General features: G+C 39.6%; 1 protein-coding gene across 1 annotated transcript in view; it reads left to right on the forward strand.

Moving 5' to 3' along the window:
- The window catches only part of TLN2 (talin 2), a 228,742-nt gene that overhangs the window by 212,585 nt on the left and 3,420 nt on the right, over window positions 1–12,737 (forward strand). The gene's annotated exons all lie outside the window — the stretch shown is intronic.

Raw genomic sequence — 12,737 nt, forward strand, 5'->3', positions numbered from 1 at the left:
CACCATGCCTGACTCCATCCATTCTGAAAATAGCTATTGATACAGCTCACAGCTATTTTTATCTCCTAGTGTCAACATAAAGCAGCAGGCACATGTTCCCAGAAGAAACTCTGACTTTTCACAGCTCCTGCATCAGCAAAGTTTAAAAGGCTCAAAAGGCAGGAGTAGCTTGGAAAAAGTTAGAAGTGTTCTTTTTTCTTGCTTTTCTCCTGGAAAAGATGCAGAAATTTGTATATCATGGTGAATTTCAAAGCCTTATAGCATTTGGCCGAATTTGTTCCCCTTTTTTCAGCTTTAAAAACAGGAGTTTTTCGAGTCATGTTGTGTTTCCTGTATCCCCAGTGTTCAGCTATGGATTGGCTTTGTATCCAGGTATGGAGTAAGGAATGTTTTTCATTCTGGCATAGTAACTTCCTTCTCTAGAAGTAAGTCTTCTGTGTGCTTTGGCATTTTGGTCCTTGAACTGTTGTAATAAAAGGAGCCAGGAGCTGGACGCAGCAATCCTTGTGGGTTCCTTCCAACTCGGGATAGTCTTTGATTCTCTCTGAGATGGGGAACAGGAGAAGGGGTCAATGAGACACATCTCCCTGGGTTTGAGTGACTTTTTTGGGAGTTTCCCTCTCTTTAAAAGCATCAGGAGCCAATTTCAGTGCCTGAGGGCAGGTTAGAAGCAAGAGGAACTTGACATGGGGCTTTTGGCATTTATGAATTGCAGATGGCAGCAATCTTTAAACAAACTATGACAAAGGAAGTAAGTATTTTTAAATCTCAGACATTTTTAAATCCAGTTAGCACAGCTGTGTATAGGGAGTGGTGAACAGGCTAGTATTAAAGATGTATTACTTGTAGTATTACTTGTACTCGTTTTTTTACTTGTTTTGTGGTCAAGCATGGAACTATCTGAATAATCAGAGATGAGAAAGAGTCACATTCTCTGGTATACTTAACAGGAAATGAAGACATCTGCATGCATGAAAACCAGCCGGAAAGTGTTCGGACAGGGGTTTCTGAGTAGCTGATGAGGTCAAAGTTGGAAGCCAGTTATGGTCAGATTTGATGATCATACAATAGCGGGGGGTGGGTTTGAGACTCCCTTCCAAACAGGTGAGCTGGGGCTATGAAGTTTGTCATTTTGGTTGTTGTTGTAGAAACAGTCCTTAAAGGTCTTTACAGAGAGGCAAAATAAAGCTGTGTGAAATGTTCTTTGGAAGTTGGAAACCAGCTCCAGATTTTAAGCAGCTGGATTTGAGGCTTCCCTGTTTTTACCCTTAAAAAAAAAAAAAAAAAATGTGCTGAAGAGCTCTGCCTTTCACAGGTCTCTTCCATAGAGATTCAGAGAGGAAGTTGTGTGCTGCTGCTGCCCAGTGCCTCCAGACGTCGCCTCAGTTGGTTGGTTATTGGAGATGCTTCTCTGAACGTGGAGGGACAGTTAGCACTGGTTAGATGCAGTAATACGAACTCTGATTCAACGTGGCAGTTATTAGAATAAATATGGCTTTCTCAGATACTCTGACAAAGCTTTTTTGAGGTTTTTGTGTTTGACAGTTTGTGGGTTTTGGTTTTGGGTGACTTTTTGTGTTGGCATGTTTTTATTGCTCTGCTTTTGTTTGTGTGGTGTGTTTTTGTTTTTTATTATTTTTTATTTATTTATTGTTACATGAGAGAAGACACTAGAAACATTTTCAGTTTAAATGCCATTCACAGAAGTTCTGTAGAAGACCAGAACGATGAAGCACCTTGCAGCAACTTAGTTTCCAGCTGAGGCTTTGGGTCTTTAAGTTGCATAGCACTAAGGGTATCTGGTAGAGTAAGAAATTGAGCCACGTGTCAATGAAATTGAGCTCGTAGTGTCAGTGGAGGATAAAATGCTACAGCTCATTCTCTCTGCTGTATTTAAATTCATGTGAGCATTGGGTAGTGGTGAGGTGAACTGTGTTTTGTTCAGAGTAGCAAAATTGCAAGTGTTCACATCCACAGAGAAAAATGGAATTGCCCCATTTATTTCCAGACATGAGCAAAGGAAATAGTCATTACCCTGTTATGGCTTCTGAAACCTAAGCATAGTGTTTTAGTCTATGACCTCAGTGAAGAATGAGCAAAAGGTAAAATCCCATAGCACCATCTGAAAAAAAAAGATTTGAATAACAAATAAAACTAATAAATATAACAGATTGAAATGTTCATATCAGATCTCTGCCTAAGAATTTTTAAAAGTTAATCTCCACCGGTGTTTCACCCGGAACATTCACAGACAAACTTGTGTTCTTACTGGGAGAGATAAGCGCAGTGATATGTTGTCCTGATATGATAAAGCATCTTGGATTTCATAGCTCATTCTGATTGGTCAGGTGGTTGCTTGGTTTAATAATTCTTCTTGCCTAGAATGACAAACTGCAAAATTCCCATGGCCAAAAATGCTGAAACAGTTACAGTGCAGGAAATAAACCGGGTAACTTGCATGCTGTGAATTATCAGAGGTCCCTTCCCTGACATGGAAATGTACCATCTGTTGGTTTGGGGATGCCAGTTCTGTGTCTAGGTTCTGTTCACAGTCAGTGGGCCCAGCAGCGCAACACTCTTATTTTTTTCTATGTGAAAGACTATGAATCTCTCAATAAAGGTTTATTGTTGTGACTGTTAAGCAATAATGCACATGGTTGAAACACTGTCTGTTTCACCTTATTGTGCCAGTTCTGCCAGCTTGCTCAGTTTGAGCATTTGTCATGTGTTACAGAATGATTTTCAGTGAGACCCAGCTTCTAGAGCAACATGAGCGAGTGAGAATCTCAGCTTTGGCGGGGTAGGGTAAGGTTGTTTGTTTAAATTACTATGCATGAAGAAAAGCCTGGAAGTGTCATGTGAATTCAAAATCCAGAAAGAAACCTGACATCAAGGTATATTTCCTGTGAAACTGTTGAAATGAAGACATTCGAACATTCATTTCTTTGGAAGAGTTTATCTCAGGATTTAGGGAGATCAGCAATATTCCCATAATCTCACGTGGTTAATTTTTAATTTTTGTTTTACATATCCAGCTAGTTCTTATTTAGGAGGCATATAGGGTAGGTTCATACAAATGAAAACACAGAAAATGCAAAACATAGCAATTGAATTAAATGTGCCGTAAGACTGATGCAGAAAGGGGAGGTGCATGTGCATAGCTAGTACATAATCTAGAAGATCAGGACAGAGTTCACTCCCAGTCATGTGGAAGTGTTAGAAATGTATGTGCATCACTGAATCTGTTCTTCAGGTATGTAAAGCCCTTCAAAAACAGATGAAAGGAAGAAATACACTGTACATATCTTGCCTTGATTTGTTTTGCAGGTCACTAGTCATATTTTAATTTATTTACAATTATCTGCGGAGACCTTAATTACATCAAAGGAGAGAACCCCTACTTTAGAGCTGTAGAAGTACTGGGGAGAGAGGGTCTGCCTCAAGGAGCTTATGCATACACCAATAAAATTAACTTTTTTTTTTTTTTACAGTCAAAAGAGCTGTTAGTAAGCAGGTAGTCAACACAGGGAGTGCAGATCTTCAGCAGCCCAGGTTCAATGCCAGCTACAATAGAAACAGTATCATGTACTCTTTCTCCATTTCCAGACTCAGAAATACAGTATGTTTTCTGACTTCATCAGACATCAGAACATATTTATGCCTATAACAAATAAGTGTTTGTTAAAAACATGTCACAGACTGATATGTTGCCTTCACTTAGGATTTTTGTGGGCAAACCTTTTAAATGTTTTGAGGACCAAGAAAACCATAGGCCACTCATTAATGGGGAGTCACTGATTACATAATAGATTGCATTCATAACTCAAATTAATTACCTAGAACCTATAATTTCATTAATTATTTGCATTGAATATTGCATTGAATATTTCTTTAAAATGTTCAGGTATTCTTGATATTTTATAAGCTCGTTATAAGAAATTGATGATGTTTGGATAGAAATGACATAGCCCTTAAATATAGAAGATTTTTGGCAGATGAGTGTTGTTCTTGTAGAAGCAAGCTAAGAAGCTGCGTAAGCAAGTAAAATGAACGTCAGCCTTCCGGTTCAGAGCCCTGTGTGAACTGGTGTTGCTAACGCGTAATTGTAGTGGTTCCATGCTGTATCTCAGTCCCATTTTTCCTATCACAGTTCAGGCTGACTCTGGTTTTGAGGTTTTAAAACAAGTGCAGCTACTTTGCAGAAGGAATATTAGTTGTGCTCAGCAGAGGATTGCTATGGGATCCTCCTTGATTTCAAACAGCCACATTCTTTCAAGCTTGGTAATATATTTAGTGATAATGAAAGCCAGTAGCTCATTGTGTTGGTATGAGCAAGGTGTAATGCAAATAGGCATTGTGCAAACATTGTCAGACTGCCAGTGTAAATTGTTCAGGTTGATCCTGGCCTTCTGTAAGGACAGATTGATAATCAAGGGGAAGATCCTTGTCTGAAAGCCTTACTACTGTTATCTATAGCCTTGGCATCAGGACATCTTCCCAGAGAGCAAAATGAATGACAGATTCCCTGCCATACATGCCACTTTGACAGAGCCCATGGCAAATATTAATCAGTTGATTCAACCCTTTAAAAACAAGCTTTGCTTTGTGTTTAGAAACTTCTCAGGCTGAAGGTGTAATGAACCATTAAAGGAGAGCAGCTTCCCGATGGTGCAGGTACAGTGTCCCCTTCTTAGACCCAGAGTTCTCCAGTGGTATCAAAAAAAAAGCATCAGAGACAAAAATGCTGCCTGTCAATCAATGTGTTTGTGACTAGCACACAGACTGGAGAAGAGCCTTCCAAAGGGAAGTCACTAGCATGTTGGTACCTATGTATTAGTTAGCTGAGAGCTATATTGTTTAAAAACATGATTGGATTGATAGCAAGAAGTCTGAAAATTAATGTTAGCCTCAAGCAGAGAAGTATGTTGTAACCCTGGCTTCCAGTTCCCTTTGGTCACATCACTAACCAATCTTCTTACTATCAGTGCCTGAATGTGTGGAATCCCTAGAGCTGTAATAAAAAGACCTGGTGAGCATGTAGAACTGGGTGAAGAGGAATTACTGGAAATCTGAGGCACCTCCCTGCATTTGCAGAGCAAAAAGCTCTTATAATTGATAAGTGTATTTATTTAGTGTTACAAGTCACAAATCTCTGGCAAGTAATGCTTCAACAGCTCAAACCTTTAAGGTACTACTAGTCATTCCCCAGCATTAAATGAAAAGCCTTCATCTGAACATTTTTGAGTGAGGGAAGTAAGTGTTTTAAATGTGTATCTCAAGCTGCTTGTTAAAACAAATGCCTGTGGTATGGCTGGGCTGGACGGATGAAAGAAAAGTCACTGGGCTTTCAGACTGGAACATACATTGTCCGCTCTGATTTCAGCTTTTATTGCAAGGGCTCTGATTTTACCCAAATTGACAGCAACTTGGCAGAAATTGTCCTCTGCATGTTCTTTTTATGTAGGCTTACTAGCATTAAACTCCAAAATTGGACAACTGAAACTTCTCAGTGAGCCTGATGTACATCTCCCTCTGTGTGCAACCCCCAGAAAGTTACCGGTTAGCTGTTGCCCTAGCCAGAAAGTGTTAGCTCATTATTTCAGGTTGTGTCAGCTCATGCTTTTAGCTTGGGAGACTCCAGGTTCAATATTAAGACTGCCAGCAATGTGACCTCCCTGACAGAAACAAAAAGCATGAGAGTGGCCTCCTGCCTATGCAGAAAAGGAGGAGGATGTGTCCATAGAGCAGGATGCATGATAGACTTATCCCTGTCTTTTCCCTACTATGTTTTCCCTCCAGCTTTTCTCAAGATAATGTGGATGCCACTTCCAGGATCCTCCAGGTGAGGACCTATCCACCACTGGCTCACAGGTGCTTCCTTTAATTCACAATACATCTTCTACCACATTTCCAGCTTTGTGTTTCAGCGTTTCCCTAGGAAATTTTGTATACCTTCTGCAATAGTCCATATTATTAGAGTGAAAGTAATTTGATAAATTCAGCAAGTTAGATTACACAAAAGACTCTTTATAGGTATTTGCTTACAACAAGGACTGGCTCTTTGTTAAGAGGAAGAAGAATCAGAAATTGAGTTAATAGCCCTGAAATTGAAAAGCTGTTGTGTAACTGTACATATGTAAAACTTTTGAATGAAAAAATCAGTCCTCTCAACTGCCTAAGGTATGGCATACGTAATATTTTTACAAATAGCATGACTTTCTTGAAAGAAAGGAGTTGGGGCTTGAGGTCTTAAAAAGTCCTCCTTTGCTGCAGCTCAAAGCCAGTCTGGCAGTAACTCAGAAGATTTCTGTTAGCTGATGCTTTCTCCTTTTCATCTCCAAGGACAGTCTTTCACTTCTTTTCTCTTCTTTTCGCTTCTTTTTTTCTCCTTTCTTTGTCACTCCTTTGCAGCATCTTGGTCACTTAAGAAATATTTGGTTCCTTGCCACATACATGAGTGTCCACAGAGGGGATTAAAATGTTCAGCTCTTACTGGACAGTTTGATGGAAAACTGCTCACATACTTCTAATGACCTCCTTGATGGATACATGGGTGGTTAGGCTGTTGTAGGTTTTTCGGCCTCCAGAGCTAGAAGCCTCCTCGTATTTCATATCCAGGGGTGATAAAGACTTGTAGACTGTTGTTCACTGTGGGTAAAAGGAAATGCCTTTAACACTACACAGTGTAAAATCTAGATTGTGTCTGTGTTTTATCGGTTGCTCTCAGTGCTGCTCACAAATGTAGTTTCACACTTCATCTCAGTGGAGTCCTGTAATCTGTACCTAGCTGTGCCATATGAAATGAGGTTTCTTAGGCTATACATACTTCCAGTTAGCAAATGGAGACTCCATTAACTTTTGCAAGCACTGGAAAGGTTGCAGTACTATACCTGGAGCAGTGGATGAGGCAGGACATCATTACTTTCATCAGCTTTGCCTGGATCACTGGTTGCTGCATCCACAAATTATAAAATGTTAACACGTGCTACCAAATTCTGTAATCCCCCTTGCTGTTTGCTGGTGCCTATGTCTTTATTGCTCTCTAAAAGTGGCCAGATGGATGTTCAGCCAAAAAGCTTTCCAGTGATTTCACCTGTGAGTAAGACGGTAACTATACACATGCCTAAGCTGCCAATATCCTTTCAGTTCAAACTAGTTAGTGTGGAATTTACAGTTCCACTTCCATGGGCTTAGGTTTTATTCTTGTGGCTGCCCCTATTAGAGATTATAACACAGCATGAACATAGATACTGCCAACAAATATAAAGAGTTCTGTTTTCTGTCTTTGACTGACACTTCCAAGTACCATATTCTTAATGTCTTTGTTTGAAGACTGAGTTGGATGCATTGATGGAAGAAGCAGCAGATTACATCTAGAAAGATAAAGATGATAACAATGGGAGGAAGAAGTTGAGGAAACCCCCCCAAACATTAGAGCCGAGATGCCAAAGCACCGAGATAACTGTGCAGAGTTTGATACAACACCTATCAAAGGACAATAGAAGTCACAATACATTTCCACAGATGTTTCTTTGAGATCCAAACTGTTCTATGAGCTGTGTTGCACTGTAGATGGGAGAACTGCCTATTTTGTGCATAACAGATTCAGGAATGGGCTGGAGGGCTGAATCTGACAGGATCTTAAGCCCCTTTTTGGGGATGGTTGGGGGGGGGTTACTAACTGGTTAACTGTGCAACCAACCACTTGTATTCATCACTGATCAACTGTAAGAGAGTTTGGTGGATCGACATCAGTTGATTAGCTCAATGTGTTTCTGTTTCATGTGTTTGTGAAGGGAACTGTAAATAAACAACCTAGGAAGTAGACCAGTGTGAAAGGGGCTGGGTAGGAGATAAAGCAATAGTGGCTTATAAGTGTTCTTGTTGTTGTGCTTTTAAAGAAAATCAGATTATTTTTTTAAGAAGAACATTACAATAGTCTGTTTAATTAAAAATCAAAAAATAAATCTGCTTTTGCAAAAAGCATTGCCCTAGCACAGCAGTGCATGACAATTGAGATAGAAATGCCTTGGGCCAGAGAAGTCTGCTTTCTTCTTTCAGCTACAGAAAATATAAAAATAAAGCGAAGTTGCCAGTGCAAGAACTAACTCCAGATTTGAAAATGTTCCTGCTGAGAAATACTAGTTACATAAGCAAGGAAATGTGTTTTTCATACTTAAAATCAGTTTTTTACTGAAGTCCCTCTTACTAAAGTTTAGGAAATCTAAATGACCTTCTGTATAGACAGTAATGTGAGATGTTATTTTTTTTATACTAAGCAAATACGACAAGCTGATTTTTCCATTTTTTCAAAATTAATCTTTACAATTTTTGTTCAACTCTATTTCCATATGTTCTCTCTTGAGCAAGAGAGTATATATACAAATGTTCAGGTCTCCACACTTCTGCTCTGGAGGTTGTGTCATTCTAATGCATCTGTTAGCGTAGAATCCAGAAGTAATATTCTGCTTAGCCAGCTCCAGTTCCTACTTTCTCTTTTTCCTTTTTCTTTTCCTAAACCAGTGCTCCAGAGAGCACCAGTGGAATTTCCTGAAGACTGAGCAACTTACATCCCGTTACAAGTCTTCTACATGTTTCATATTAGGTGAAAAAAATATGCTGTCAAAAACCAAATTTCCACCTGTTGCCTTTGCAAATGCTGTCTCGGAGACGAGGTGCTACTTAATGTTTCTTATGAAAATAACAATTTGCATAGTGTGCACAGCCTGTGCCACTGAATTCTCATCTTTCTTGACATCTGAGTTTCACATGTGTAACTGTTCGCATTTAGCTTTGGAGTGATGAAAGACTGCGAAAGCATGTAGAGGTGTGATAGAAATGGGAACAGCAAGCTTGCCGAATTCTGCAGTATTTGTGTGTGGTTAAAAAGCTGCTAATGTCCTCTTGCTCTTTGCTATGGTATGTACTATAGCTTCCTAGTGAGTGTAGGGATGAGCTTGTTTCCATTGAAAATATATTTAAATTGAACTAAGTCAAAGGTTAGATGCTTAGCCATATGAACTGTTGACTAGGAGAGGTTTTTAACTCAATATTAAAAAACCTACTAACAACATCCTTGCAGAGCTTGCTCTATCGAAAGAAAAAGAACCATACCTCCATTTGTGGGCTTGGCAGAGCTGTGATCAGAGGTACAGGCACAGAAATGAAGGACAGCATAGCTGGGCAGCTGGGAGTCTGCAGGCACCAGTATTACGTTTGTCTTTTTAGAATTGCTATCAGAGCATGGTTGAAGTTTGTGTCTTTTGGTAAGCTTGTTCTTCTAGACAGTTGGAAAAATTGCTGGAAATGAAGCAAAAGAAACTAGATTAAATACTGCATCTATATATGTATGTATAGATATGTATATGCTCAAGAAAAGGCTTGAATAATTAGGCTTCATTTTTATGGCTAGACCATAAAAAAAATCCTACAACGGTAAATTTAAATCTATCACTTACACTCATTACATGAACTCTGCATGTTCCATTCCCAAATCATCAAATGGAATACTTTTCAGCGATAGCTGTGGCCAAGCATGTATGATGATATATTGCTAAACGGCCTTTCTTTCCTACAACCCTTGCTTCCTGGGCAACCATTACCTTTTACACCTGTTGTATCAGCACCTGTGAATAAATTCTAAGTGTTTTAGATGAAAAGATATACCACAGTTACAGAACCAGCTGCCTTGAAGATCCACCTCTGCTTTTTCCTGGGTGTCTTTAAAGCAGCATGATTGACTTCCAAGCAGAACCCATGGGTCTTGCTTGCAGGCTAGCAATCTGATCCAGAGAGACCTTTTCCGGATAACCTGGCATCGTGCATCCTTTGTAGGCCTTTGTAGTTCTGTTTTTGCTATCTATAGAAATATATTCAGGGGAGGAGGGGTAAAATAACATACCTTAGCATTTCTTACAGTTTAAGCAGGGTCAAGAGGTCCACGCTAACCTTCTCTTGCAGACCCTGCAAGGTGTCAGCATGATTCTCTTAAGTCACTGGCAAATCCTTTCCTCAGTATTCCCACCTGAGCATCCCTCATCTGGCAGGGAGTAATCGATCTTGTTTGTATAGGAAAGGTCTATTCTAAAGTCCTCATTTTCTGAATGTCAAGTCAATGTTGGTGAAAGGGTTATCTGAAGTCAGTGGCCACTGTTCGGAGATGTGGCACGTTTCGGGAAGAGTCTTTTTAACTGTATAGCAAGGAGGGTACCATCACCAATCAAACAGTCAAATACACAGGCATTCATCTTCTAACCACACTGTCACAGCCTTCTTCTGCAGCTAGATAACTACTTTGGAATATAACACTAACTTGATATTTTGTGGTTTAGGCTGGGTGTAACTCTTAGTTTCCTGAATGGTGGTGGTGGTGATTTTATACACTTTTACCCACTAAGTGCTACTTTTAGAACTGTATTTCTGAAGAGCCAGGCTAAAATTTCCTCTGGTGCTGTAGTTGAAGGATCTGTATATTAAATGTTCTGGGCCTCTGCTTTTTCTCTTCTGTTTGTTTGAATGACAGCAATATGCTTGGCTCAATGTAGAGAAGAGAGGGTAACATATTTCCTACCATGTATCCTACTGCATTGTGTAAACACTGAATCATATTCTATGATTCTGTGAAATATGGATGTGTTCCATCTATAAATGAAGATCCTCATGCTAATGATCACTAGTCATAAGATCTGATCAGCGTGGTCAAAAACAAGATGAGATTTGGACTGGAGAGACTGAAGTGACGGGAGGGTTGTGATCTTTTTCTGAGTTGCACCATGCCCCTGTCACTATTTGAAATATAAGTGTCCTTCTGTAGCAGATGTGACATCTGGGTTCTGAAAATTAGTGTAAAGAAAGGAATTGAAAAAGTAAAATGTAAGGACCTACTCAGTGTTTTAATGTGTTTTAGATCACTCAGTATTCTTGATACCATATATACCATTTTTGTTCTTGTTAATTATAAGTGCTTTTCAGGACGTTAAGAAGCAGGTTTTGTGTGTGTGCTTGGTCATATGTACAGTATCGCGAGGTCCATGTCTTCAGCCGGCAGTAAGGTTATGTCTGTACTTCATTGTTGATTACAGGGTTGGGAATATTGCAACAGACCACCAAAGACCAGAAAAAGCACATTTTTCCTGAGGGAGTAGACTTGTGAAAGTAGTCATCAGATTCTTCAGGACAGAACTTCTAAAGAGAGGTATAGACTGCGCTCCTGTCTGTAACATAGGGCATACTAATGCACTGCTGTACTTAATTAATGCACTACTGTGTGGGGCAATACACTGACTAGCTTTACTATTATTTTGGGTCGAGTAAGGGAATAATCTCACTCGTTTCCAGATTGATGTGGTATAGGAGAACAGATTCAGAATCTCTGTTCTGAATTGCTTAATGTTCTAATCTCTTTGGTTTTTGATATTGCTTTGTCTTTACATTGCTAAGTCTTTAATCTTATATCACTGATTTTGAGTCCTTGTTCAGGTAGTGCTTGGAGCAATGTAAGTTTTATTTCCTGTTCCATCTTCTGTTCCTGAAACAGATGAAGATTAATCCAGGGCAGAAGCATTAGCTAGGGGAGAAGGCAAGATGTAATGTTAGGTTATGTTTGTGGAACAGAGTGCCTGTGTTTGCAGGCTGTGTGTTAAGTAGGGCAGAACAATCATTTAATACTGCAGTTCAGACCTCAATTACAGCCTGTGCGAGGCGGTGGTTGATGGTTCAATGTTCTTGGCTTTGTACAGGTGCAATAGGGCATCTACTCAACGTGGATGCAAGAGTTCCTGCAAGAGAAAGGGATAGGTTAGAGGAAATCCTGCAGGCTGTCGTCTGGAGCACCCATACCTGAGAGTCTTCAGTGCTCCTTCTCTCTTAGATTATCATGGCTGTGATCAGGATTAAAATGCTGAAGGAAAATGTTTGTAATGGTTGTCCAAAATTTCTATCAATAACATAATAACAGAAAAAATGCAGAACAAAATACTGCTTCTCTGACACCTCAGTGTGAGTCTCCAAGCTTTCTGAGAGGGATAGGTATATTCTATGGCCAGTTAAAGAACTGTATACAAAATGGCCTTGCATCAATTTCAGGATAATCACTGTGTCCAGGAGGCTCCAACAACTTGTGTCAGCTCAGGAGTGAATGTTCCACCAGCCACTTGAATTCCTAATGGTGTCCTCGGCTGTCATGTCTTACAAATCTCTTCCACAACACAGTAACAGAGCTTGAACTTTTCTTCTGCCATTTTAACAGTCTGTGATCCCCAGGGACACAGTTTGTTTTTTTTTTTCTTTTCAAATACAGACTAAGAATATCAGGATGGTCTTTGTGCTTCTTAATTGGGTGCATTAGCACAACCTGAGGGAAATCCCGTCTCTACAGAGCAGATTATTGGCCCTTGCTATTATTGTGGTTCTTAACGTTCTGTTGTTGCCTACTTTCAGCTTGGTAGGTCTCTTTTGAAATTAGCTCAATTTTTCTACTTTATTCATAGGTGAAGCTTCTTGTTTGTCAGTAACTACAGATTTTGAGGAAAAAAAAAAAAAGAATATTCTGGAATCCCTAACTCCTGCAATAGGTATGACAAACATGCAGGCTAAAGAATAATCTACAGTTGCTAAATCTCTAGCTTTCTCACTCTTGATATCTAGTGCTGCTCTGACCAGGTGTCCCCTTGCACCCTAATCAGTAACGTTCAAACAAGAAGTTTGTTATTATTATGACCCTGGGCCAGACTGGTGTC

Source organism: Anser brachyrhynchus (assembly GCF_964034855.1).
Source record: "Anser brachyrhynchus genome assembly, chromosome: 11".
NCBI lineage: Eukaryota > Metazoa > Chordata > Aves > Anseriformes > Anatidae > Anser > Anser brachyrhynchus.